The sequence below is a fragment of the Podarcis pityusensis genome (assembly GCF_964106645.2).
Source record: "Podarcis pityusensis genome assembly, chromosome: 4".
Classification (NCBI taxonomy): Eukaryota; Metazoa; Chordata; class Lepidosauria; order Squamata; family Lacertidae; genus Podarcis; species Podarcis pityusensis.
The window spans coordinates 31967252-31993697 of record NC_138027.1 but is presented as its reverse complement, the minus strand read 5'-3'; the positions used below and the strand labels follow the sequence as shown (position 1 = coordinate 31993697).

Here is a 26446-nt window from a genome sequence, read left to right as displayed (position 1 = left end):
TGAAGTTGCCCAGCTTTGACTCCTCCTTACAAGTTCTGAAACACTACCACCCATGTGGCTCGGCTCAGCATTTTCCTTTCCCCTGTAACTCCTCACTCTCTTTTCTCTTCTTGCATTCTTACATTCCTTTCTCACTCAAATTCAGCACTGAATTGAAGTTTTTTTGAGTTTGGGAAAATCTCATTCTGTAAACATGGGTGGGTAGAAACGAGGGAAAGAGCAGGACTTGGTTTAAGGGACCAGAAAGAAGGGTTGAGCCTATAGACAGCCAAAACCAGGGAGAGAGGAAAAGAGCCACAGCAGGCATTGCCCACTCTATAGCCTCCTACCCAGCCCTTCAAATGCAAGCAGATTTCCAGCTCCTGGATAGATTCCAGAGCTAAATCGACAGCTCAGGTGACCAATGGGAGATTAGCAGAAAGGGGTACTCGACCTGGAGTGGCTAAATAGGTGGCAGAAGGTGGACTTACCACACTCTAGCCTTAACTCTTCCCGTGCCTGCCACTAACACCTAGGGACTCCTGCTTTTTTACCCCATCTTCCCCTACCCCCAAGCACCAGCTACGTGCCTTCAGTTGAAAATTTGGTATCATTTAGAATATAAAAAATCCTGATTCAAATGGAAACAAGAGCCCTTTTCGCATTTTCAACTTTAATTAAATCCCTCCTATTGTTGTTGTTGTGAGGAATTAGGAAATTAATTTAGCAGTTCTTTTTTTGTGTGTGTTTTTGTTAACCTCCTAACCAGACCATATGCTTAGAGGAGAATAATCTTAAGCACTTCGCTCTGAAAAGATTTGAGCGTCCTAAAATCACGCCTCAGAAACACCAGGGAAATTTGCAGAAAGAAAAAGCTTAGAAGTCCTCGGGCATCTGCTTCAATACAAACGCGGCAGCAGTAACTGCTAGATCGGAGTAGACTGAGTAACAGCAACACACTAATAATAATAATAATAATAATAATAATAGATGGTGGGAATTCTGGCAAAAGTTCGCTGGGGTCCGAGCTCGCTTTTATCCCTGCATTTCACAATTTAATTTTCTCCGTACCCGCGCATGTGTCTTTCAGCGCGACTTATTATTTATATCAAATGAAAATAATACTTCGCGCCTCAGAAAGAAGGCTTACGCCACAATAAAATCTCACTGGAGGGAGGTTATTTTTTGTGTGTGCGGGTTTACTCGGAAGTAAGTCGCCCTGAGAGCTTTACTCCGAGGAGCGGGAAGAAAGTGCGCACCGGGTTGCAGCCTTCATTCAAGGCGTAATCCTAGGAGACGTCTCCTGGGTTTCGCCGGCCTTGCTTCCCACCTAAATGCGGCTTCTCGCAAGCACTTCTATTTGAGAGTTTACAAGCCCCGGGCTCTACTCCCTTCCGAATGGAGACACTCGGAGGGACGGCGGGCACGCTTACTCGCGAGTAAGCACATTGAGCACAGTGGGGCTTACTTCCAAGTAGACCGTCAAAGGGCTGCGCCGTCCCTCGGGCGCCGCCAAACTTTTATTTATTTTATTTATTTTTTGCGCGCCCTCTTTTTTCTCCTCAGAGAGAGAGAGAACTTTTGCCTCCCTTTCCTCCCCCCCCCCACTTAAACTCCCCCCTCCCGCCAACAGCATCTCCCCTCTCGCAACCCCTCGAGAGGGCGGAGCCGCAGCTAGCCACACCTCCTCACCCCCCACTGACCCCGGAAGCGCGGGTACCTCTCTCATCTTCTGTCAGCCTCCCACGCCAATTCAACACTTTAATATAGGGACGGCCACCACCCTCCCCTCAGGCGAGTCTCTCATTGGCTCTTAGTCCCGCCCCGCCATCCCCGCTCGTATCCCCCATTAGTTGACAGCCGTGCCACTCCCAGAGGAGCCTCGCGTCTACAAACAGCCATGCAGTCCGCCTCTTTCCATCCGCCTTTAATTTGCTGCCCTCCCCATTGGAGGAGCTCCGGCCCTGAAGAAAAACAAATCCGCTTTGTCCCCGGTGTATTGGTCTTGACGCCTGTCGATCAAGCGCCACCGATGCTTATCATTGGAGAATATACGTATGGTTAAGGCTGACCTGCTTAATAACTTGTGTTTTATTTGTCCGGGCTGACTGCCAGGGTGACCAATGATTGGCTAAAAACGCGTCTCTTCACGCCGCCTAGCAAGTTAGGTTGCGAGGCCTCCACACACACCCCTCCCCTTTTCTACGCATTTCTATTTCTCCCTTTATTTATTTATTTATTTCATAAACTTAAATGACCTCGGAGGGGTGGGCGAAGGGAAAGCGCTTGCTGAGGTCCGATGACCAATAGCAGATCCAGCAGGGGAGGAGTCGAGAGATGCATAGACCAATGGCACTGGAGTACAGTTAGCAATCTGCCAGCCAATCAAATTTCGCAACTCCCGGCACCAGCGGGTGGCGGCGACGGGCGTTAATCACTGTCTGGATTTGGCAAGGAACTGGATTGTACCATTCACAGATAAAGAAGGGGGTTCTAGGGAGCGGGAGCAGTGGACTGTTCCATTCTCAAATTATGGGGAATGCATTTACGCACGAGCGATAAAAAAGGAGACCCCGCAGAAGCGAATGAAGGATGGAAAAACAGTTTATCTGAGTTGGTTTTCCTTCTTGTCTGGGTTTCTGGTACCTTAAAGGCTGTCACACTTTCCAAAGCAGGCAGCTTTTCTGTCTTGCTGAGTTAAGACGATAAACCTATATAAACCATTCTCATATCATCATCATTACTATTACTGTTAATAATGAATTGTTAGTCGCTGACTGAAAACAGGTCTCTTAAGTAATTTACAAGAGATGATAAACCACAAGCCATAGCGTAAAATCAGAAACAATACTTTATAACAGGGGTTTCCAAACCGTGGTTTTTGGATTCATTCAGGTGGCCTGCAGTGTGTCTAGATTTGTTACTGAAGACAGACGAGGCCGCTTCCATCATATTAAATATTCATACAGTATTGATTTTTAATTGCTTCTTTCATTTCTTATATTGTTTTTATCCACAGGTTATTGCAATTAAAGCTACAGTCTTACCTACCCACCCACTGATTTGGACTAGGGCAAGGGTTTACTTCTGAGTAGACATTGTTAGGTGCCATATAGGTAACTGGCATATAAACAGTTTGAATATCCAGTGTGCATGCAAACATGCATTGTAAACGCAATTAAAGCAGTAAGATGCAACTGTGTTCGATTATTTCATAGATTTGTAGTGTTGGAAGGGAATGTGAGGATCATCTAGTCCAACCCCCTACAATGCAGGAATCTTTCGCCCAACATGGGGCTCCACCCTGAAATTAAGAGTCTCATGCTCTACAAAACACACACACATAGAGCCATGTTGTTAGAAGGGACCCTGAGGATCATCTAGTCCAACTCCCTGCTATGCAGGAATATTCAGCTTTTCCTTACGGGGATTGAACCTGTAAACTTTCTGTTTTCAACACCATGCTCTAACCAACTGAGCTATCTAGGCCACAAGAGCATGAAGACCATTTAAGCAACCTTTTGGAACCAAAAGCTGAGGAGCCTTTTTAAAACTTTGATATGTTTCAACCACCAAACTATTTTGAAATTCAATAAATCACATACATCTGGTTCAGAACAAGTTACTCAACGGAACACCAAACTATGGCAAGACCAGGATATTGCTCATGTTAAAGCAATGCAAAGATCCGTAGAACCCTTTTTGAAAAATGTCATCTTCCTCTTGTCTTAAACCAGGGGTAGCTAACCTGTGACGCATATGTTGTTGGTTTACAACCCTGACTGTTGAGCATGAAGACTGGGATATCCAACATTTCCACATACTTTGAATATTCTGAAGTTTTATGTAAATGTGAACTTTAATTAGATGAGTACTTTAAGTGCTACAAAAATATTTTAAGCATTAGTGTTGCTGTTTGATACGGTAAGCTAGAGTGCCTTCCATATGAGGAAATTTTCATTTATCCTTTATTTCTTTCATTTCTTATAGTTCCAGATATGTATAGGACAGTGATAAATAAGAAGGAGAAATCAAGATAAAGAAAGTTAACTTCACAAAAGTACTATGTAAAATAATAATATAAAAAGTGCCTGGAATACAGTACCCAATTATGAGAAAAAATCTGGCAGACAATTTGATACTTGGGTGATTACCTTCCTGGGATTATCACCAAACTGGTCCACGTAAGGTGGATGTGGCACTCCAGATGGTTGCTAAACTACAACTCCCATCAGCACCAACACACATGGTGAGGGATGATGGGAGTTATAGTTCAATAACATCTGGAGGATGAAAGGTTCCGCACATCTCATATAAAACATACTGTCCCCTTTGGTGTTAAACTTTTTGTGAACTACCCTGAGATCTTCGGATGAAGGTTGGTATATACATTTAATAAATAAATATACTATAATACTTTGGAATTCCTGGCTCCCAGATATCCCTAAATAAAGGATGATTGTAGTTGCTCAGTAATAAGAGTCCTTCTGCACATTTTCTCTCTTCTCTCTTGTTTTCTATTTTTATTTCTTTTACTAATTACCTGAAGTAGTTCAGAGTCAATGCTGAGTTCCTTTGAGCTGAGGTTTTAATTAAGGCCAGCAAAATCAGGAATACAAGATCTGTTTTATGCATCAGAGACCTTCTGCAGAACTCAGCCCAAGTGTCTGTCCAAAGAAGAGCATTCTGTTCATATTCTTCCATTTATGAAAAGGTCATGCTTGACCTTACTTTCCCAGGCTGGACAATAGTTTTTCATAGAAAAAACATATGGTTTATTTTAATTATTGAGTTTTTATTAGGCTTATATAGTACATCCAAAAGTTTTAAAAAATGTATAAACAAGTATAGTACATGCATAATAATAGGCACAAGTAGAACATTGGGTCTCGACCTTTGCGTATGTCATGTAAAGTAACATTTGTTAGTGAGAGAAATGGAAGGCGGAAAGAGGCTGAGAAGATGGTATGAGAGCGATAAAATGAGAGGAAGAATAAGCTCATGAGAAAACAAATATTCGTTTTTCATAGCTCAAATACAGTTCTCTTTAACATACCAACAAAGTAGGCTATTGGGCTGCTTCTTAAAATTGAAGTTGGACCCCTGCCTGCAATAGACACTTTCTAGTGAGGTCTGAAGGGAGCTTGAGATATATAGCCTACTTTTAACTAGTTGTGTGTGCGTGTTTGTTTGATTTGGGAGCTAGAAGGCCTGACTTGAAAACCAAACATTCTAGGCTATTTGACTAATAATAGTACCCACTCACAATTTTTAATGCCTTGTTTTCTTTTTTTTTGTTAAAAGGCCATTCTGGTTCATTACAGCCTCTACACTTTGTACTTAAGGCAAATACAACCTGTACTTTTGAGTTGAGAATTTTTAACTTGTGTACTTGGGTGATATGGTTAATTAACATTCTTTGCTGTACAGGAGAACTATTATACCTGGGAGAGGGAGGAATGAAAAGTGATAAACACTATAGCTAAAAGTGAAGTTGGGAGGTCATTTCCTGTGGGTATGGATGTGTGCATATGCATATTGAGGCTTTAGGATATCAGGAGAGGGGCACTTGCTCCTATCTAAAGAGTAAATGATCATTTAGTATGCCACTGCCCTTTGAGAAGCATTGGAGAATAAGTACTCCTTATAACTTAAGACTGTGGGTGGGAACCGTGGGTGGGGGAGGGAGAGAAAGGAAGTGATCAATGTGAAAAGAGAAAGACTATTGTATAGCAAAGATATTGAATATAAGGTCCATCTTATAGGACATTTGTGTGTTAGGCTTAAGAGTCTGTGTGCCAACCAAGAACTTTGGAGACCCATGGTTTATTGAGGAATTTTGTTAGGGAACATGGTATTCAGCGTGCGAGGTTGACTAGTTCTCTGATTTCTCTTCCAGTTTTGCAACACTTTCATGCTTCCCACGTATTGTAGAGCTATGCTTGCATTCATAAGTGGCCTGTGTGGCAGCGTAGGTGGAGCATCGCTGCTCTCCTGGCTTCTGAACACAGGCACATTGCTGGCACTTACCAGAGTGGCAGGGATGCAGATTGAGCAGGGAGAAGAAAAGGCTAAGGGGCAAACTCCAAATCTGGAGTGGAGTCCCTAAGATGGTTGGTGGTGCCTTTTACGCCTCCTTCGGAAGACCCCTGCAGCTAAGCTGGTGCCAAACGTATTGCTTTCCTTTCCTTTGGACCACATCAGTGAGGCTGGGCATGGGTGTGGGTGTCTTGTCATCTGGAAGCCCAGGACATCCGTGCACACTGCCTAGGCTTGCGCCCCTGGGAGGTCACTTTGGTGCTGATAACGCAAGCAGTTTGACATCACCCCCTGGAGGTGCACTCACTTCTCTTGAGACAGACAACAAGAATAATATACCATATTTCTGGCAAGCCATCCAAGGCAGTTTACAATTTTAAAGTACCCGTAAAACAAATATTTTATCTAATTTCAGTCCTTTCAGACCAACTGGGAGAGAGAACGATGCTACATAATTAATGATAATGTTCACGTCTCAAGCTCTGGGCTCTGTTCAGTGTTTGGAAGAAACTCCCCAAATTGGAAAGCCCTACTCTAATTTGCCACACATTATCAAAAGCCTGCTCTGACATCACATACCTGACCACCACTATCTCATTTTGGAAGGTTTTCTTAACTGTGTGGGTACCACTGTTATTTAGTGGGTGCTCTCTATCAGTAGTGAAGCTATGTGCTTTAATGTTTGCACAAATTATTAATTGTTTTCTGTTTAATGTCTATGTACCAAAAAAAATAATGTTAAAAATAAATATTAAACATATGGGAGAAGCAGTTTCCTAAGATATATAAGACCCAAGCTGTTCAAGTCTTCACAAACTTAATATTTTCAATTAAAAGTGAGAGGAAAAATTATGCTTCATTCTGTGCCAAAGAGCACATGAGGGCAAACCCATGCCTCAGAGCACCTGCCAACCATTGCCCAGGCTGGTGCCTGATTTGCTCGCATAGTGACCATCAAGATTCCAGTAAATCTGTGGGCAGGAAGCACGCATAATTGTTTCCTTCTTTTAAGAAGGGCAGCATGACCTGCTGGAACTGCTGCTATGAACTCATCTCTAATTTTATTACACTGTGCTGTTAGTTTAAGCCAAGAGGCCAAGTGCAAAAGAAGCTTTCTGTGCCCAGAAGCTGGTTTTGAAAATCTGCCATCATTTCACGATATTAGCATCAATACAGTGCCTCGTGTACCCACATATTAATTGCTATTCCACCCTGTGTTTTAAAGAAATGACATTTATTTTCCTCTGTTGCATATAGTCGAAGTGATTGAGAAACACTGAGACCACACCTTAATCTCCTCTGAATATTCTTAATAAACTATCCCCTGTAATATAGGAATGCCGCCACTTGAGTCCACAAATTATAGTCTGCAGAAAGCAGTGAATGAGGACAGAAGTTCCGGAAGAATACAGAATAAGCACCTTCAACGAAGCACAGGCAGGGAATTTCTGCAGCAATGCTTTAAAGACTAAGGAAAAATAAATCCACCAGCCAAACTAATCTGAAGATGTTTTCCCTGTCTCAAAATATAGTTAGGCGTGTGTTTGGAATCAGGACAGAGGAAAAGAGCTGCCCGCTTTTTTCAAACCAGATGTGACCATGCTTCCAGGGCTTCTTTATCATTACCCAGGCCAGGGGCAGGGAATGTTTTCCAGCTTGAGAGCTGTATCCTCATCGGGGCCACACACCTGCAGTGTGCAAGGCCAGGGGCACTTATACACACCCTCTAATCTCCATCCAGGCAAGCAAGAAGCGAAGGGAGCAACCCTATGGGCAAGAAGCTGGTGTAAAGCAGGCAAACATAAGTGAAGGCAGCATAAAGTTGCACTAGCGCCAAACCCTTTCCAGCAGCAAAGGTGCTGCTGCTCTTCTGCCAAAGCCTGGCAGAGGAAGGCAAGCCTTTTAAAAGGTGTTCTGTGCTGGGTTGCCAAGTCACTTAAGCAAACTGAATGGGCTTCGGATCCAGACTAAGCCCTCTCTCTCTGGTCCTGCCCCTGACACCCCTTTTGAGGGACTTAGGCGCTGCATTCACATCAAAGTTTGTCCCATCTTCATGTTGTTTTCCGAACTTATTTTCCACATATATTATATTAGAGCCGTCACGTGCTGTAAAAGCCACTTCCAGAATTGCAGCACGGGTGGGGGAGCAGATTTTCATGAAGCAAATAACACAGCAGTGAGCACGAAATGTGCACTAGATTACCCTATGGTTCCAGAAGTAGCTTTCACATTGTGTGAAAATTCAGATAGAATGCAGAACCTAGCTGGGGGATGTCATGAAAACAGAATAACTTGCCCGTGTGAATGAGGCATTACATGGCATCAGCTCAACCACTTGGCTGAGCCCTGGCAGAGTCAGGAAGAGCAAGTTACGCAGTTGTATCTTCAGCTGGGCCAGGGTTCGGGACCTAAAGCCAGTTGAGCCAGGAGGGTGTAAACCAGAGACAGGAAGGGGTGTGGAATGGAGAGAATCCAAAAGGCCAGATTTATAAGTCAGATACATTGGTACCTCGGGTTAAGTACTTAATTCGTTCTGGAGGTCTGTTCTTAACCTGAAACTGTTCTTAACCTGAAGCACCACTTTAGCTAATGGGGCCTCCCACTGCTGCCACTGCGCCATTGGAGCACAATTTCTGTTCTCATCCTGAAACAAAGTTGTTAACCCGAGGTACTATTTCTGGGTTAGCGGAGTCTGTAACCTGAAGCGTCTGTAACCTGAAGCGTATGTAACCCGAGGTACCACTGTACTCATTTGTTTGCACTCTGTCCTGCAAGCATTTAGAAGCAGCAGTATAACTATAGATGCAACACTAAACATTTCACCAATTTGAATCAGTCCTCTTTGCTTTATACCAGTTCAAATGATACAGAAGTCTTTGTAAGTCGTCGTTGAGGTGAATCCCAGTCTCTGACAACCTCTTTCAAAACTCCCATTTTGCAAAAGCACAATGCGCATAGAAAACTGGTGCAACACTCCAGAAAAGTAGAAGAAATCGTGGCATGATAAACCATATGTTTAATACTGCGTGCCAGCTCAAACAGTCAAAATTATTATAATGTTCTACATTGTTTCCCAGTCTCTACTTTACCTGAGTCAACTTGTTCAGACCTTTTAAAAAAGACTCTTAAAAGAGAATATTCTCCCCCATTTATACCAAAGGAAAAACTAAATTGAATTGCAGCTCCACCAGCAGTGTGTGCAAAAAAATAAGCACAAAGTTATGAAACAAAGGAACTCCAGTTAGCATTGTCCCCAGTTAGTGTTGTTGCGTTTCATTCCTACTGCCCCACCCTTATTTCCACACCCCCTTGCTGAGTGTGGCTGCAGTATGTGGGATGTGATATGTAAGTAGCAGTCAAGCACAACATTCCTTGTTTTCCTAGCGCGGACATGCGAGGGAATGTTTGGTCCAGCCAGTTGAAAACTTCCTGTTTCTTCCTGGCTGGGACATACTTCCTTTGTATGTGACTTTTTTTTTTACTTCCTTCGTCATTGGAGAAGCATCTTTTAGCTAGAACAGAGGACACTGGGACTATCTCCATATGGGATAGATCCACATGTGTATACTTTGTAACTAAGTCTGCCTTCAGGGATCCAACTGTGAACTGATGTGAGTAAACTTCTTTTATATACTTTACACAAGATTGTGGCGTGTTTATTCTTTTAAGAGGGATATAAGAGAATTTACCAACTATCTGCTGTGCGTTTAAAAAGGGGAATGTAAAACTCTGCTAAGTTATAGAACTTGCTAGCGCAAGTTAGGAAGGATATTAATAAACAATATATTCTCTCCTGCCTCCCTGAACATTCCCACACAGTAGCCCACCAGGATTTCACTGTTCCAGCAATTCACAGAAAGGTACTATCAGATACAGGTGGGAATTCAACTTGCCCAGCAAGTTACAAGTGAATGGGGAAAGCATGCACATTCCACCACACACCTTGATGTGAAAAGCTGAGGAGAAAGCAGTGCAGATAGCTATGCACACCTTCCATCTGCAGCCTAAGTTTTGATGGGTTGGGTTGGGTTCCATATTTCTATTTAAACAATGGTTGCAGACAGTAGTTTATGAAATGATGCTGAAAGCCAATCTACACAGAGCTTTGTTGGGGTCAAGAGCAGTCTCACAGAGTGCCCTCGACTTGCATGGAATTCACTGTAAGCCAGACGTTTGATGGCAGAAGCTACCGGTGGCAACACATTGTGACTAATAACAACGCAAGAACTGGCTGCCAGTTAGCTACTGGGCTAGGTTCAAGGTGCTGGTATTAGGGTAGAAAGCCCTATACAGCTTGGGATACCGGGATACCTGAAAGACTGCCTCATTCGACATATACGCAACCAATCCCTGCATTTTGCAGGAGAGCGCATCCTGCGGATACCATCTGACCAGGCAGTTCTTTTCAGGATGCTGGAACCTAGTGTGGTGATACGTAGGCTTTGGAGTGCCCTATTATTGCATATTGGACAGGCACCATCTCTATTGCCTTTTTGGCACGTTCTCAATCTGTTCCTCTTTCAACAAGCCTTCTAGACTATTTATCCCACTTGGTATCTCTCTTGGATTTGAGTAGATTATATGCATGTGCTGTTGCTGTTTTAAATTGCTTGTTATATTTATAATTCTCAAATAGCCAGTGGCATAGCATGGGGAGGGGCAGTTGCCCTGGGCGCAAAATTGCTAGGGGTGCAAATTTTAAACACCTGGTGCTGCATCAATACAGATGCGCTCTTCCGTTGCTGCGCCCATTGAAAACATGTTCTCTATGAGAACCAGGAAGTGACCTCTCCAAACAATGGAACGATTCTTCTTATCCCTGTGGCTGGAATTTCCTGGGTGAAGCAGACACCCCCCTCTGCATGGCCTCAGGTGCTGGCAACTTATGCCACGCCACTGCTAAAAGCCGTTTCTATATATGCAGTTGTTTAAACTTTTGTACACAGTCAAACCTTGGTTGTCGTACGTAATCTTTTCTGGAAGACGGTTCGACAACCGAAAACTGAAAGCGGAAGCCTTGATACAATAGGGAAACTCAAAACAGGAGCCGCATAGCACATTCAGTTTCTGAAAATCGTTTGAAGATGGGAGCAGTTACTTTTGGGTTTTTGACATTCAGGAGCCGAAACATTCCAAAACAGAGGCGTTCGGAACTGAGGTTTGACTGTATGTAATGATTAGATGTTTGCTATTGTATTGTATATTGTTTGAGGATTCCTCATAGGAAGCCATTTGCAAATTAAACAAGCAATCAAGAGTGATGCTGGTTTGGGCCAAGCATCCTGTTCTCATAGTGGCCACCCAGTTGCCTTTGGCAGGGCTGCCATACTTCCGGAATTTCCAGGACATAGCCGCCAAAAATAACATCTGGGTGAAATTTTCAAAAAGGGGGCGGGGTGTCCGGGAAAACCTGGGCGTATGGAAGCCCATATCGGAAGTTTTGGTGTTTTGGCGAATTTCCCAAAAAATAGCTTAAAGACTGTCTTCCCTACCTGTGGGAAGCCAGTAAGCAGGACCTGAGTGCAAAAGCACTCTCCCCACTTGTGATTCCCAGAAACTCGTATTCTGAGACCACAGTTACCCCTTACTTTCCTTTCTTCTGCCAAATAACAAACTCTAGAATATTCTTGTTATTGTGAGACACACCCAGGACATAAGAATCCAAGGATTGGCTATTACATTTTGGATATTCAGTGCAGCTGTTCTGTATATTCTATGACTGGACCTGCCCTAAATGCTCACAAATGCAGCTACAGTTTAAGTCTTAGTCTTTAAAAGTTATCGGTGGAGGCAATGGTGACTATTATCCTTGGGCTGGTTTAGAAGTAACCCCCCCCCCATTTTAAAACAAAAAACCCCGTTACTTTTTCACATATTAACTTGATCTTTATTTTGCGACATAGTAATCCATTCTTTTGAATGTATTGATGTGAATTCTACTCATTTATTTCCCTCAGTTAAAAAGCAACACTTTCTGTTTTTTCTTTGTCATTATCGTTTGGTTGAAAGGTGGAAACTAAGAGACGGGGAAATGTATAATCTTGGTTGCAAAGGGAAACAACTGGAAGCTTTCATGACTGGTTTCATTTTTCAACCATGAGCACAAAGTAAACCATAGAGCTCCACCTTCTGGACAAATACGGGAGACAACATGTAATGATGTCAGAAAGCTTTGCAACACATAACAAAATTGAGCAATACATTAGAGGCCTTGCTGGTGTAACTGAGATCACTGCTTGGCTCAAGATCAGGCACTGGTTCCCTGGAGAATTTAATAATCACAAATATTAAAAATACCTTACATTAACCAGACTAAATGTTTAGATAGTATGGTGCCAGTGTTTTATAGAAGTGAAACTCAAACACCAGCCTTATTTAGAAATAATTGGGATTCTCTTAGCGTTTCTGGTTGATTCAAATAAGGAAGTGTCCATCTTTTCCTCTGGTTTTTTTTTTTTTTTAAATTAGAAATATGCAATTTCATACTTCAGAAATTACCCCACCTTCAAATCCTTGTTTTACTGACCCTAAGGATATTTTCAGGACTTAAGCAATCAGTATCTAGGACTCCCATGGGTGGGTCAAAATGAAAGCTACTTCTTTACCTTTACAGTGGTACCTTGGTTTAAGAACAGCCCTGTTTACGAACTATTCAGTTTAAGAACTCCGCAAAACCGGAAATAGTGTCCTGGTTTGCAAACTTTACCTCGGTCTAAGAACAGAAGCTGAACGGTGAAAGGGCACTGGCAGTGGGAGGCCTCATTAGGGAAAGTGAGCCTTGGTTTAAGAACAGTTTCGGTTTAAGAACGAACTTCCAGAACGGATTAAGTTCGTAAACCAAGGTACCACCATATTCAGTTTTACCGAGAGAAGGAGCTAAAAGTGCAAAACAAAGCAACCTAACAACCCCACATTAATAATCCACCCCACCTGACAAAGGGGTAGGACAGAAGTTGACTATTACACTCCAAGAAAGATTTCTGAATTTCAAGCAGCAGAATCCTTCCCATTAGCCTCACTTTTGCACATCTTCATAAATCCACCAGCCTTACTTTTCATGACATCTTCACAAATGAATGCTTTTAAAAATTGCATTGTGTAGGTGTTTTGAAAGCGAAGAGATGTATATCTACCTCCACAGACTACTAGCATACCATCTGAAGGCTTATTTTCCATTAGGAATGCTGTTTCCATGATTCTGGTTGCAATCCTTTGCACACTTGAGTGCAACAGGACTTTCTTTTGAATAGATATGCATAAGATTGCACCATCAGGAGTCTTGTTCATGTGACACACCCATCAGTATGAACATGTTGATAGAAGGCAATGGCTTTGCGCTTGTTGAGCCCGTCTCCTGAATTCTGTATGTTCAGATGGAGGTTTTAAAAGAGCTTACATATGTGCAAAATAGATGTTCATTCCCCCCCCCAAACTTATTTTTAAGGTCCCCTTTTATGTGGCAGCAGGACAAATTTATTTTAAAATATAAGCTCAATTAAACAAAACAGCAATACAGTGGTACCTCAGGTTACATACGCTTCAGGTTAAAGACTCCGCTAACCCAGAAATAGTACCTCGGGTTAAGAACTTTGCTTCAGGATGAGACCAGAAATCGTGCAGCGGTGGCGCGGCAGCAGCGGGAGGCCCCATTAGCTAGTGATGCTTCAGGTTAAGAACAGTTTCAGGTTAAGAACGGACCTCCGGAGCGAATTAAGTACTTAACCCGAGGTACCACTGTAAACTAAAACAGTAACATCGATTCCAACATCTAAAAAGGCTATGCATTTTAAAATTAAAGCTGTAATTTAACATCAAATAATAGAGGCCTAAATAAGGGAAAAGCAGCCCAAAGCAAATAGGCTGGAAGTTCTGCAGTTCTCCATCCCTCATGGACATTAACCAAATTGACCTCATATGTGAACCTATTAGCAGCTTCCCTGAAGCAAATCTCAGTGCCCCAGCACAGAGGCGGTGCACCCAGGGGCGGGGTGAGGGCGGGATGCCTCCCTCTTCCTACTCAGATGCTCTACAGCTGGGGGGGGGGGAGGCAGCGGGCGTACTGTTTGGAGAGATCCAGTGGCTCGGGCACGCTGTAGGCCCCACGGTGAGTGCCACCCGGGGTGGTTGCACCCGGGGTGGTCCGCACCTACCGCACCCCCCTTCCTCCGCCCCTTCCCCAGCAGGCTAGTAGTCTTGTATACATATGCAATATTTATGGGTGCGCAATAACTTTAAACAAGGCAAGGTCTCTAACAGTGTGTACAGTCTTCATATGTATGCACCTTCTGTTGGATGTATGAACATGTCCAGCAGGCATCATATTTTATATATTTATTAATTAACATGTTTATGCCCTGCACCTCCTGTCCGAACTCAGGAAAGGCAGCTAACCACAATTTGGGAAAGGAGGGGAGCAAAGTGGCTTCCCCAATGATGCACCTTTGGTGGCAGCATTGCCAGCTTTTAGGGCAAAGATGTTCCTGCTCTCCTGTTCTTTTTTATCATTAATGTGGGGTGATATATGGTGCCTTATGGTAGTCATCTCTTAGTAGGGTGCCATAGGATATTTTCCTTGATATTGTTGTTGGTGGATGAAAACTCTTAGCATTTCTGTTTTATACTTTTATCTCTTTCATGGGATTTTTGTTCTAAAAATATTTTTGTATGTTACTTTGTATTTTAATCTTTTTACAAGTCTCTTTGTATTTTACTTTTTTTTTTGTAAGTTGCTTTGCAGCTTTTTAGAAAAAACAAACAAACAAGTAATGAATAAATTTAATCAATTGAAAAGTTCGTTTTAAAATTTACAAGGCTCTTAACAACTTAGGTCCAGGATATTTTAAATGCACCGTGAATCACTTGGGGATGCCTCTTTGGAACTGATTAATAAAATAAGTAAATACATTAAAATAATATTAATAGTAATGGTAATACATTGGATAGTACAGTATATGAAATAAGATGCTACATTATTGTAGAAACACACTAGATGGCGGTCTTCCTTTTGAACTAGTTTGAACCTTACAATGTTCAATGATCAAGAATTTTCACAGCAAGAGGAATCTTTTAAAGACAAATGAAACAAACCTCTTTTTTTAGGTGCTAATGTTGCAGGCTTATAAATATGTGCTGAAAATTAAGACCTCATCTGCACTATACATTTAAAGCCTCATTATACCATTATAAAGTCCTGGCTTCCCCAAGAAAATCCTGGGAACTGTAGTTTGTGAAGGTATTGGGGAAACCCCTATTTTCCCCACAGAGTTACAATTCTTAGTTGTCCGTGGGAAGACTGGTAGACTATTAAACCACTCTGAGAATTATTGCTCTGCGAGGGAAGAGGGAATACTGCTCTAAATGTTAAGGGCAGATGGGTCCTGAGACTCTTATCAGCTTGTTTAAAAAGGTTACCTGGATTCTATTTAAATTGTGTCTGCAATTCAGGTCAATCTGAATTATTTTTTTTAACCTGTTGTTGTAAAATGTTGCTGATCATAAGCTGATCTGGTAAAGGAAAGCTACATTTCACCTCATACAAGTGACATTTAAGTAATGAGGAAACTAAGGAAACACATCAATTTACAGCAAATTTGTTGCTCAGAGTAAAGCAAATGTAACAGAGTATTTTCATTTGTCGACATAAAAATAAGTGTGTATGTGGATATAACAGTAAAGACAAGCTAGAGGGGATTCTTATATATAGTTATGAGTTGTGCAGGGAGAGGAACAGGTTATATGCAGAGATTCTTCTAATTCCTGGATCAAGCAAGTGTTAAAATATAATGATTCAAATTCCTGGAACAGCCAGGCTAGCTTCTTAGTGAGGTGATAGCCTGGGTAATGGGCCATTAAGGGAACAAAGGAAGTGGCACAGTGCCAGAAGCCAAATGGATGGGTTCCCTTCCTCAGTTGGCTAGAAGCAGAAAAGACAAAGGCCAGAGGTGAGAGTTGAGTAATGTGAGCTGGAAGTTGGAAGAAAAGTTGCAGGCTAGGAAGCAGGCTGGGATTTCTGTTTGAATCCAAGGCTGTGGCTATGGAAGATGCAAGACCCTTTTGGGCTATCAATGCTGTGAATCCCTCCAACGTAGGTTCTGTTTGTAGATATGTGTAAATAAACAATATATCATAAAGACAACACAGTCTCTTTTGTGACTCATTCTGAAGGAAACACAGATGCCTGGAATCTTGCACTGCTCAGAAATTGGGGTGGCATGCCACAATATTTACCCACTTACCTGGGAGAAAGCCTAATTGAAATCAAAGGGATTTATTTCCAAGTAGGTGTGTATAGGATAGCACAGATAGTTGAATATTGGGACTGGTAATTAAGTAAAAGCAGTTGCTGAGTATTGGAAGCCCACATGTTTAATGATAGGACTAAAGACTTTGAAGAATAGGTGAAGGCCTGATTTAGATGGAGCTTTGTAGAGCAGCCAAAGATCCTGTCACGAAGCACAGGACTGAATAAAAATAAATATCTATTCTGGGTGCTCTCATTTCTCAGCAAAAATTCTGGTTCATTGTGAAGAATCCTAAATTTATCCATAAACTGATTCCTTAGAATCACACAGTGACAAGCTGGATCTTGAAAAAACTAAGAACTAAAATAAAATCCAAATGCAGAATTTTCCCAAATGAACCAAGGACACATTCATTTATTACATTTATATTGTGCTTTTCCTCCAGTAAGCTTTAGGTAACACTGATGGGTCTTCCCCCACCTTTCAGCCCCTCAGAAATCCTGTCAGATGGGCTAGGCTGAAAGATGGTGACTCACACAAGGTCACCCCAGTGAACTTAATGAGTGAGATGTTCTAACCATCAAACCACACTGATACTTTCATGACAAGTGTGTGTATCCATTGACTTGAAAAGGATTAAATTGGAAACACCAGAGAAAATTGAAAAAGGAAATTTGTGATTGATGAACCAGTTGCATTCTGTTCAGTTGCCCTTAGAAAAGCTTTGCTTCAAGCTGCAGTCCTATACTGAAGACCCACTGGCTGAGGGACTGTAGGATTTGGCAGAAGGCCTGCTACCCCAGTGATACACCAGATACCGTAATGGTCCAAATATAAGCCACACTTTCCCCCCACATTCTGATCGTGAAAAGTTAAGGTGCGGCTTATATTTAGGATCTTATGCCACCGGCAGCTCCCCCCCCCCGGAAGCAGCCGAGGAGCACAGCCACCCGCTGCTCCAAATCCTCCCCCGAGCATTCAGAACAAAGTAGGGAAGGGGGGAGTCACACCACTTTGCTGGCGGCCTCCCCCCCTCGTTCCAATGGCTCAAGAGAGGCCTTGGAGCGGTGGGCGGGCTGTGCGCCCTGTCCAGTTGTGACCGACTATGGGGTTGCGCGCTCATCTCGTTCTATAGGTGCAACCCCCCCCCCCCGAGAGCAGTGCGGGGCAAAGGCACACAGCCCGTCTGCCGCTCCAAAGCACCCCCTGAGCCATCATAAAGAAGGGGGGAGGCTGCCTACAAAGCGGCACAACGTGGCTCCTCCTCCCCAGAGAGCAGCCTGGGAGCACAGGGAAATGGCATGCAGCCTGCCCACCGCAGCTTATATTCTGGTATTATTTTTCTTTCTCCCCCCCCCCTCCAATTTTAAAGATGCAGCTTATGTTCGGGTGCGGCTTATATTTGGGCCAATACGGTATGCTGCCACCACCAGGTCACAGACACACTGGTGGACAACTCCAGTAAGACTTCAAATATCCACAAGTCTTGCCTTGGTAGTCAAGTGCTGTGGTATTTTGGCTTCATTGCTGAATAGACTGGGTGATACCCACTATTGGCCATACTCGGAATAAACCCATTTAAATCATTAAATAAGCCCATTGATTTAGTGGATTTACTCTGATGACTTAGCTGGATATGACCTGTTGTAGTTTTGTTCTGCTTTAATCTTGTTTTACATTTATGTAAAGAAATTGTTTTATGAGGTGGCTAATAAATATAAATGATAAATACTAATAAACAAATAATAACAAGTAACAGAAAGGTGTGGGGACACTTGTACTGCATTAATTTTGATGTACCTTAGTAGAGTGACTCCAATTTAAAGCAGGATGAATTTTCATTCACTATGAAGATGCTTCATCAGCATATATACTACTGCAGTGGCTTTAGATGAAATTTTCCTCTTGATCCTATGTTAATTAGTTCATTGTTCCTATCTAGTTCAGAGTTTTAAAAATGTTTATTACAGGTTATTTCTGGAGAGAATACAACACCACTCTCTGTAGTATTGTTTTCACGTCATTTCTTAGAATCAGCTAGATCAGGGGCAGGGAACTTGTTGCCCTCTAATACATGGTTGGACTCCAGCTCCCATCAGCTGCAGCCAGCATAACCAATGGTCAAGGATTATGGAAGCTGTAGTGCAGCAACATCTGTAGGGCCAAAGGTTCCCCACCCCCTGATTTAGAACCAAGGGCCAAACTAGATGCAACAGTGGCAGGCAGTCCTGTGTGTTTAAATACAGAAGTCTTCTAATCACATAGAAAGAAGGATGTGGGTGTCGGAATCTCCGCTACGACCGAGCTACTCCTCCGGTTGAGCCTTCGGAATCTCCTCCGGTGATGATTCACAACCTGAGCCTTTGATAAGGCTCCAGGCACGTTCCCCATTCAGCAGAGTATCAAAGCGGCAGAAGAGACGAGAAATATGAGCTACATTGCTAGGCTTTATTTTTCACTACACAGACAGAAAAGAAATATACATGCTCTCTCTGTGAAAGCAGAGGGCAACTGGAAAACAAAGGAACAGGAAACCAGTAACATCACATCCATCTCCTGTCTTCCGTGAGACTTCCAACACTCTGGAATGTCTGGAATGCAAAACAGAGTCTTGTGACTCCAAGCGCTGCACAGTGGCACAAACAGAAACCAACAGTGGGTACCTTGAAAGGGTCGTGATAGAGGGGAGGAGTGATGAAGCTTCTCCACATTCATTTCTCCACGGTTCCTATCCACATACATAGGAACATATTGTTCCATCTACAGTGAGGGGGGAAAGTATTTGATCCTGGGCTAAATTTGCCCGTTTGCCCTCTGACAAAGAAATGGCCAGTCCATAATTTTAATGGTAGGTTTATTGTAGCTGTGAGAGACAGAATAACAACAGGAAAACCCTCAGAAACCCAGAAGACAAAAGTCAGAGATTGATGTGCATTATAATGAGTGAAATAAGTATTCGACCCCTTTGCAAAAGATGACTTAGTACTTGGTGGCAAAACCCTTGTTGGCAATTACAGAGGTCAGACGTTTCTTGTAGGTGGCCACCAGGTTTGCACACATCTCAGGAGGTATTTTGTCCCACTCCTCTTTGCAGATCCTCTCCAAGTCAGTAAGATTTCGAGGCTGATGTATAGCTACTACAATAAACCTACCATTAACATTATGGACTGGCCATTTCTTCGTCAGAGGGCAAACGGGCAAATTTAGCAGGGGATCAAATACTCCCCCCCCCCCACTGTAGCTCAGTAGTACTGACTACTGATTAGCACTGACTGTCTAGGGTTTCTGGTAAGGGATATCCCCAACCCTACCAGGAGATGCCAGGAGCTGATTCTGGGACCATTTGCATGCAAATCATGTGTTTTTTCAATTAGCTACGTGTTGGTAGGAGCTACATTTATTTGGCCAAAATAAACTTGAAACGGGCCTTGAAGCATGGCCTTGAAGCACATCCTTGAGGGTATGCCTAAAACATCTGCTTAGCAAAGATAATTCTCCCCAGCAACAGGTTTCTTTATCAGAACATGTCTGGAGGAGCTGTGGTGGAGTGTGAGTCTGTCTCTCTGACCGGATGGCTGAATGGAGCAGAGATCTGAATATAAGTGAGGTGGTTATTCCTGTCATGGGAATTCACCAAGAGAGGGCTGGACCGCTGTTGCCGTGAAGATGCAAGAAGACTTTCTGTGTAACTCTGTTGAGATGAAGAAAGGAACTCCAAGAGCTGGAGCTCATGCACTATATCCATTCTTTGACGGAGCTACAGCCAGTCCCTATCACACATCCAGCACTCAAAAAGATGATCTCAAGCAAAGAAGCTTCAAGGAAATAAGCTGTGGTTCTGTGCACGTGCCTTTTGCTGTTAAAATCAGATTCCTACCCACCTCCTCATGGATGCAATTCTTTAAACCAGGGGTACGCAACCTTTTTATACCTACCGCCCACTAATGCATCTTTCTTGATGGTAAAATTTCCTTACCGCCCACCAGTGCTCAATGGAAGGAGGATTCAGCTTGTGCCGTAGAACCCCCTACTCACCTAGAATCCTGAAATGCCCACTAGTGGGTGGTAGGGACCAGGTTGACAACCCCTGATCTAAATGGATCATTGGGACACTGACAAAAAGTTCTGACTCATTATGACACATGTGTTACTAAAATGGTGGGCAATCAAGCCACAGTGATGAACCTGTTCAAGGGCCTGGCTACACAGAAGCTAGTTCGCACAAATACCCTGTTCCAACTAGCGTTCTAGTAGCAGTTGCTGGTTAATTCTCCCTTCCAGGACTGTCTTCTAATCTGCTGTTCCTGGTTAAATCAGGAAGGACAGAACACTATTCACAAAACCCTCTACAACAGGGATGGGGAATCTGTGGCCCTTCAGATCAGTGGCGTGCAGTGAAATTTTTCATAGGGGAACTGAGGCGTTGGCTTGTGAGGGTGATAGAGGTAATGTCATGTGCGTGAGCATCATACCTCCCTCCACAAGCCAGGCAGAATCTTCTTGGGCTTTGGGAAGGGGAAGCCAGGCCTTTGACAGCATGCTGGAGCCCTCCTGCCTCCTTCCCAAAGCCGGGCAAGCTTTGGGAAGGTGGCAAGAGGGTTCTTGGACTCCGTCATAGAATCGCATCTGCCTCACTCCCTCCCTAAGCCAGTCAGAAGCATCCTGGGCTTTGGGAAGGAGGTGCCAGGCTTTAATACTTTAATACTCTAATTTACCAAGAACATTTAGAGGACTAGCCTAGTCCCCTTAGTGCACTGACCGCATGCCACTGCTTCAGATATCTATAGACCTAAAGGTAAAGGGACCCCTGACCATTAGGTCCAGTCGTGGCTGACTCTGGGGTTGCGGCGCTCATCTTGCTTTATTGGCCAAGGGAGCCAGCGTACAGCTTCCAAGTCATGTGGCCAGCATGACTAAGCCGCTTCTGGCAAACCAGAGCAGCGCACAGAAACGCCATTTCCCTTCCTGCCGGAGCGGTACCTATTTATCTACTTGCACTTTGACATGCTTTCGAACTGCTAGGTTGGCAGGAGCAGGGACCAAGCAACAGGAGCTCATCCCGTCGTGGGGATTCGAACCGCCGACCTTCTGATCAGCAAGTCCTAGGCTCTGTGGTTTAACCCACAGTGCCACCCGCATCCCATCTATAGACCTGCCATTCTTTAAATCAATGTCTATGGATGGCACATCAGTATTGTTTAGTTCTCTGAGAGCTTACCTGGGCCAGATTCAGAACAGGCTCACCTGTAATGAGCATTTTTTGTGTGCTCACTTTGGACCAGGCCTGAATTAGCTTATTCTACGCCTAGCATGCTTCTGATTGTGTCTTAAGGAGAATGATAAGGTCTGGAGACCTCCCAAAACCATTTGCAGTCCTTTCCTTCTACCCTTTCTTTTTCTTGCCTTGCAGTCATGGCAAGAAGGACTGTCACCGTTACCCTGAGGAGGTCCTAAGTGATGCCGCAACAGCAGCATGGGGACTGAAAAGGAAAGTGAAAGTGATGGTGGAAAACTCAAGTGGAGTTGACTTTATAGAATAAGCAACTGATGGGTATAGTCCTAAAGATGAGGATGCAGTCGCATAGGAGACACCTTTTGCAGGATGCTTTACATTCATATGACATTTCAGTTATTGGTCAAGAGGGGGCAACATTCTCCCTCCACTAGGAGAAAATGTGATCTGTGATCACACAGGGCTTTCTTTCTAGGAAAAAGCATGCGCTATCATGTGGCGTTTCAGAAGAGGCATTCATTTTAAAAACCTCTTTTTTATGTGTCTGTTTATAGCGATAGAGACTGATTTACACCTTTGACTTGCTGGGGACAATTTATTACACACCTATAAATAAGCCAAACCTTGTTCTTTCTGTGCCAACTCATGGTTTCCCAATCCTGCTTTTCTACCAGCCGATGGGTGTGGCAATCTCCCCTTTAGAAAGGTCCAGACAGCTCTAAGGTAATGGCTTAGAGACGAACAAAAGCTGAAGCACCAGCCATTGCCTTTCTTTTGAAGTACAATATAGCTAAATGTGCAGGGGATGTAGGATCAACTGGAGGGGAGGAAGGGAATAGAGGCAGGAAGAGAAGAATTTGTGGGGAACTGCTCTTTTTCATTATGGTTGCCATTACATATGCATGGACATAAAAAATATGGGTTGCAGGAAAAGCAATCAGTTAATGGAAATAGAGGACAAAGTGATATGTAAATAGGGCCTTGTTCAGTAAGCAGACTGGTTCATAAGCTGTGATTCCATAGGGGCTCTGCTTTTAGCAAATCAGACAAGGCACACAGCACCTTCACTTCATATCCTGATTCTGGAGAAACTTGTGGATCTACCTCCTCGGACTGTATGCAATAGGAACATTGGAATCTCCAGGCTTCCCACTGACTGACTCTTCTGCAGCTGAACACATGAAACCATTGCATCCAATAAGATTTGGGTTGGACTTAAACTTCTTTCCTTGCTTCTCTCTTCCTCCCCAGACAGCACGTCATATTTCCTGCCCCTGTCCCAATGCTTGGGTTATTGGGGGCTGAATATAGGTTTCCAATAATCCTCCCAATTTTGATAAGGAGGTCAGCACAAAAGGTAGATGGGTGGACGTCCCCTAGCACCCCAGTAATTTAAGCACTGGCCTACCATATCTTAGAACTTTCTGCCAAAGCTTGTGCTCATAAAAAAGACAGCCAACACCCAGAAAGCAAGTTCCAAAATGGAGTCCATTATAACTACCTAATGAGAAGGTATTTTGCTCTCTTGGAAAGCCAAGAGCTTTGTGATGCCTAATTGAGGAGAACTGCCCTTAATGATTAACTGCCTGTAATAATCTTCCTTAATAATCTTCTATAATTTGTAGAGACCTAATTAGTGTAATTTAACAACCTGAAATTCTGAAACCAAAATGGTAGAGATAGAGAACATAATACTATATCATAATCCTTAGCAGTTCCGAAGCCTCAGCACAAATTTGCCTCAAACGGGGGCATTCAGAAATAATGAACTTATCTGAAAAGTGGACTACATAGATATGCTATATGTAGCACTCACAATAAAAACAAAATCCTTGGTTTTTAGTTTTATATATGAACCAAAGAAAATTATGATATAATGCAATGCTTATGTTCAATGTGAAGCGAAAGAGCAATCTGACCAAAGTCACATCGGACTGAAGATGCTACTTGCAACCAAGAGGAAGTGGGCACTGACAAAAGTAAATATGGCTGCAGCTTGGGAGTTATTAGTGAAGAATGATCAGCGACATTAAAAATGAAGAAGTTCACATTCTGAACTTGGTTCATCTTCTTGAAACTGTCTGCAACAGAAGCAAGATGACCATATGCAAAACATGCCACACAAGAATGTGCAAAAACAAGTGGCTGAGCATGATTTGCTGTGCTTCATGCAACTGCGAAGAGCTGTGTCACCTTAAAAAGAACTGCATTTCAAACATCCACTTGGATTTATCAGTTTAAAATGTTTTTGCTTAAATTTCTAATTTCAATGGTTGTTATATGTTTTCTTCATTTTCATTTGACCCTACCTCCAAAGAATAATAATAATAATAAGAGTTTGGATTTGATATCCCGCCTTCCACTCCCTTTAAGGAGTCTCAAAGCGGCTAACATTCTCCTTTCCCTTCCTCCCCCACAACAAACACTCTGTGAGGTGAGTGAGGCTGAGAGACTTCAAAGAAGTGTAACTGGCCCAAGGTCACCCAGCAGCTGCATGTGGAGGAGCGGAGACGCGAACCCAGTTCCCCAGATTACGAGACTACCGCTCTTAACCACTACACCACACTGGCGCTCAAGGTGTCATACATGTTCCCTTCTCCACTTATCTTTACAAGAGTCTGGGAGGGACAGATTAAAACAAGTAATGGTGATGGCAACCGGTCAAAGGGCACTTGGCAAACTTCACCAATGAGCAGGAATTTGAACATGAGTCTTCCTGCTCCTAGTCCAGCATTCTGTCTACTAGATTGTACTGGTGATAATAGTGACTAATAACAGGTCTTTTACCCAACTTAAATAAAAAGAATCCCTATATTTTGCAACCAAAATTAACTTTATACATGCACTCATTCATGAATTATGGCATATGCCCATTCCTGTGACAGCCATCTTGGAAAATGTTCAGAATTTATTCAGTAGAATGGGCAAGTCCATGCAATGTGTTCCTACATGGGCCTGAAACACATGCAAACCTCAGCATTGTCTGTTCATCATCGTTTATATGGCGGCCTGTGACAGAGTCAGTACTGTAAGGGAGGAGTACCATGATTACTGGCCATTAGTATTAAAGTGTTCGTTTTTTTCTTTTGAACCTTTTGGCTCCATTGCTCCATTGATTTTATTTAAATGCTCAGGGGTTAACTTTATGATAGTTAATACCTATCAGTTAATGTATTTTGCCTCACTTTCTTGGCAGTAGGTGAAGAGAAGTCCTAAACCAGCCAGAATAATAGTTTTTCAACCTTACTTGTACATTACCTCTCAATGACATTTAGAAGAATTTGCATGGCAAACTGATGAAGAAAGGGCAAATAACAATGAATCATATACAGAGCAGAAACAGGCTGGAACATGTTCCATTATGCGAATGAAAGTCACCAAATTCTGGGTTTGGAAGCTGAATGCAGCTGGTGCATTGATGAGGTAATCACTACTTTTTAAATGGAGAGTGTGGTGCCATATACAGTGCTTGTGTCAAGGTAGGGTAAGATGGCTCATGTAAAGAGCCTCTGAGTGCTATGTTATGGCCCCCTCATGCAGATTCTTTCTGGTGGGGTGGGGGGCATTCATTGACCTATTTGTATTGACTGAAAAAGCTTTGATCCTAACCAAGTTTAACAGGAAGATGGAGCACACCTGACACACACGGTAATCAACTTTTGTAAATACCATGGCAAAGGTCAGAGCAAAGGCCGACTGATTTCTTTGTAATGTTTTGCCACATCTGGGAAATTAGGGGATTTGCATAGCTGTGACCTGCTTCAGATTGGAAGCGAAGAAAATGAGCTAACTGTGTTTTTGTGTGCATCTGTGCTTCTTTCCTGTATTGATGGGAATGAGTGCATTACAGCCACTTAAAAGTATCTTAGCTTCTTATGCATTTTCAGCAGCATTTTAAAAGTACCCTTTGCTAATGCACCGGCACTGAAGAAATGTGGCTGTTATGTAAGTGACAGTTCCCAGTTGTGCTTGGGCTCCATTGACGGAGCTGAACTTCTGTTGCATAGGCTGAGTACATGCCAAACATTTAAAGCACATTTTCTTATTCCCAGTTTTGCCCTTTAGGCCTTGTCCTCTTCATCTGTTGAAAATTTACAAAAGACCTAGATATTATAAAATGTATTTGCTAATGTGCATGATATGCTATTTTCCTATTTTCCTATCGAAAGCATCTGTAGCCTGATCTCCTAAAGTCTTCCTTTCACATTACATGGTGAAAAATGCAATTGTAGCTCCAAATATACTCTTCACAGAGAACTGTAACTGTCTGGAGCAACCTGTGTCATACACATTTGCAATCACAGACTTGTCACAGTCATGCTATGCTTGTAAAATATATTCAGTGTATACCTAAAAACACAGTGGCACAAAACTGACTATCTACTACGATCCTACTGCCTGGGAATTTGTAGAAACCAAAATATATTGTGTTATGTAGGTGCCTGACTCCAAGGCACTTAAAATCTAAAATAATGTGGAACATAATGAAGGGAAGGACAGGGGTGAGGAATTGTTACTGTAGAACAACCATAGGTTAGAATTCTTGTATTGTTTATATACGTTATGCCTTACTATTGGCTTACTCTTGTAGTTAAATACAATAGCTTTGTGTGTTCTCCCATATGGTTTGGAGGGTTCAAGACGCTTACAAGCTTAGCACTCATGGGAATAAGAGGTGATGGAAAATTGAATTCACAGTGGGTTGATGATACTACAGACTTTATACAAGGATGCCACAAGAAACTGAAGTTTTATCAAATTTACATAGTACTGTGCAAATATTATGTAATAGTTATGTAATTATCTAACTATTCTGTAATAAGCACCTATATGGTGCCTGCCAACCTGATAGATGCAACAACTCTCAACTACGGTAAGGTGATAGAGCCAATTATGGAAGAACAGTTACAAGTGTTTGTGGAGGAAATATATTATCTAGATCCATTTTAATCTG

At 42.7% G+C, this 26446-nt stretch overlaps 1 protein-coding gene across 5 annotated transcripts in view; it reads right to left on the bottom strand.

Moving 5' to 3' along the window:
• The window catches only part of ZBTB20 (zinc finger and BTB domain containing 20), a 622933-nt gene that overhangs the window by 494788 nt on the left and 101699 nt on the right, over nucleotides 1–26446 (bottom strand). For 2 of the 5 annotated variants that reach the window (XM_081004316.1, XM_081004304.1), the window contains exon 1: nucleotides 1700–1767. The exons of 1 other annotated variant lie outside the window; for it this stretch is intronic. The gene's annotated coding sequence lies outside the window, so the exon portion shown is untranslated. Of the gene's footprint in view, nucleotides 1–1699; nucleotides 1768–26446 lie in introns of those variants that run through there. 2 more of the 5 variants (XM_081004318.1, XM_081004307.1) reach the window with 2 other exon arrangements.